General features: G+C 51.5%; 1 protein-coding gene across 2 annotated transcripts in view; it reads left to right on the top strand.

The window, feature by feature from the left end:
- Positions 1-29: 29 nt before the first annotated feature.
- HAGH (hydroxyacylglutathione hydrolase) overlaps positions 30-2,412 on the top strand; it is a 9,074-nt gene continuing 6,691 nt past the window's right edge. The window contains exon 1 of one of the 2 annotated variants that reach the window (XM_009695660.1): positions 30-82. The gene's annotated coding sequence lies outside the window, so the exon portion shown is untranslated. The remainder of the gene's footprint in view (positions 83-2,412) is intronic. The other variant, XM_009695659.1, reaches the window with a different exon arrangement.

Consider the following 2,412-nt stretch of genomic DNA (forward strand, 5'->3'; position numbering starts at 1 on the left):
AGTTTGACGGTGGTTTTTCTCTTCTCGTTTCCCGGCCCGGGGGTGCGCCGAGGTTTTTGAGCTGACTCACAGCCCCAAGTAGGTCAGTGTCTGCTCAGCTGGAGCCCGTCCCTGTCGGTGGCTTTTCCTATCGATAACCCGTCGGGGAGGCTCCTGCGGAGCTCCTGGGCTGCCGAAGTGCTGGATGCGGCTCTGGAGGGAGGGCGTGGGGGACGAGGGCTGGCGTTTAAACTGCATTTGATGGGTGGCAGGTTGTATTGGCAATGTAAACAAAAATCAAAACCAAAACTAAGCTTTACATTTAGATTTAGGGCCTAAATTCTGGAACTAGAGCTTGGGCTTTAGCTTCACAGCCTCTCTGGGAAGTCTTGCCAGAGGCCTTTTGCATCACTCCCGTTTTAAGATGTGGCCTTAAAGAGCAAGAATCCATTGGAGTTAACTGCCAGGCTTGGAAACCCTGATGCTATCCGGGGAACAAGTATGTCAAAGGGGGTTACGGAGCAGCTCCTGAGTTCCCCAGGTTGCAGGATGGGTGCTGTGCCTTCCACGCAGGCTTTGCTCCACCGGCGGGCCAGGTGGGCAAGTCAGGTGGGAGTGGGAGTTGCCCTGGGTTTGTGGACTAACTCGCTTCGTATTGTGTGGAGCCACAAAGTCGCTGGGTATCCAGAAAACATCTGCGTGCGGAGTACGTGAAAAGTGAATGTCGTGTTTCTTCTTACAAGGCAATGCAAGGATGTTCATCGGGGTATGGGCGTGCAGTCATCTTTGAGTGACAGCCGTATTTGAAATAGGAATTTTCCACTCTTTTCTGTAATAAAAAAAATAAAATGCTATGGAGAAAATGTATGAAGCACCCCTTTTCTGAGGGAACCTGCTTTTTTAGACTGTGCCGCTGCCTGCTTGCTTTCAGCGTCCAGCACGTGTACATTTATGTGATAGCATTAACGCTTCCCATCTGCAAGCCCTGTCCTCTTGGCGACTAACGAACCGTCCCAGAAAGCCAAAATGTGTCATTCAAAGGCTGCTGGTATCCTGCTCTCCCCAGTCCTCTCCGCTTCAGGCGTGAGGTCAGGAGGGCCGCGTTACAAAACTGAGCGAAAATGAAGTCGGGCATTAATTTTGGGGCAGACCCGCACGCATGGCAGCGATCCTGAAGCTGTGTTAGTGCTGGGCCAGGGCAGGGTTGTGTCTCGCTTGGGGAGCTTTCGTGAGCAGATGGGGGGCTGAGAACGCGCCCTTCTCCGAAGAGCCGCGCTGGGCGAGCGTGAGAGCCCTCCTGCTCCGCTGGCCGAGCCGGCAGGCTGGGAAGGTGCAGCTTAGCTGCAGATGGGAATTCAGAGTGAGTTTCATACTTCGTGGATGTTTTCTCATTCCTTTGCTTAAATTACATTTTAGAAAACGTTTCCTTATGCGGTGTAGCTTGTTTGTTTGTTTTGCAAGAATTGTGAGTTAAACATGCGAAGAGACTTTGGGATCACGGCCAAGGTTAGAAATGGTTCATAGGAAGAAAGCATTTTAAGTATGTGAATAATTCCTTTGACTTGAAGTTAAGGTTGTGTTTTCTTTTGGTGTTTGGTTTTTTTTTTTCCAGTTAGCATCTAGCATGCAAACAAACATGCAGTATACATAGCTCTTGTGGCTGATGGCATCCAAAAGTGCTTCGTGTTAGGGAGCAGTGAAAGAGCAATTTTTTTTTTTTATTTTTTTTTAATCCTGTCAAGGAACAGTAAGGTTGTTTTTTTTTATTTTGTTCTTTTTTTTTGAAAGGACTCTTCTGCTCCAGAGGAACACTCAGCAGGTATGGATGCTTTTCTCAATACTACATGCCTTCACCATCAAATACCCAGTGCATGCCTACACTGTCGTGCCATGAGGTTTTTTTTGCAGCACTATGTTTAATTTTACACCCATCTCCCCTCCTTACCTCCCTTCCCTCATCAGCAAGTGAGATGGTGGAGGCAGAAGGGGAAGAAGTTCTGGGCAGGACGGTTGTACCAGCGGGGCCTTACAGCTCCGGCTGCCCCGGCGCTGGGTTTGCCGCAGCATCCCCGGCTGCCTGCCCCGCTCGGAGCCCGGGTCGGGGTTTCGCAGCCTTGTTGGCCCCGTCGGGGGCTGTCAGTGTTGGCTGCAGCCAGTCTGCGGGGCCTCTTCTCTCTAAAGCAGGCTCTTATCAGGGGTGAGCAGGACTGCCCTGTTTTGGGGGAGTGGGGCAGGTTGATTACCAGCGTGGTGACCCCTCCCTTTGGCGCTGATGGAGATGACCAAGCACCGAGCGTCGGGAGCCTTGGGGAGAGAGTCGGCGGTGCAACGTGAAACGGCAGCTGAGCCAGCACGGTTAGAGCAGTGCCGTCACCTTCAGTGGTGTGCGAGGGCTTTGGGCGTTAAGACAACTGCTTTCTGACTTGTAGAGAC

This window comes from Cariama cristata, unplaced genomic scaffold, assembly GCF_000690535.1.
Source record: "Cariama cristata isolate BGI_N322 unplaced genomic scaffold, ASM69053v1 scaffold14802, whole genome shotgun sequence".
Taxonomy (NCBI): domain Eukaryota; kingdom Metazoa; phylum Chordata; class Aves; order Cariamiformes; family Cariamidae; genus Cariama; species Cariama cristata.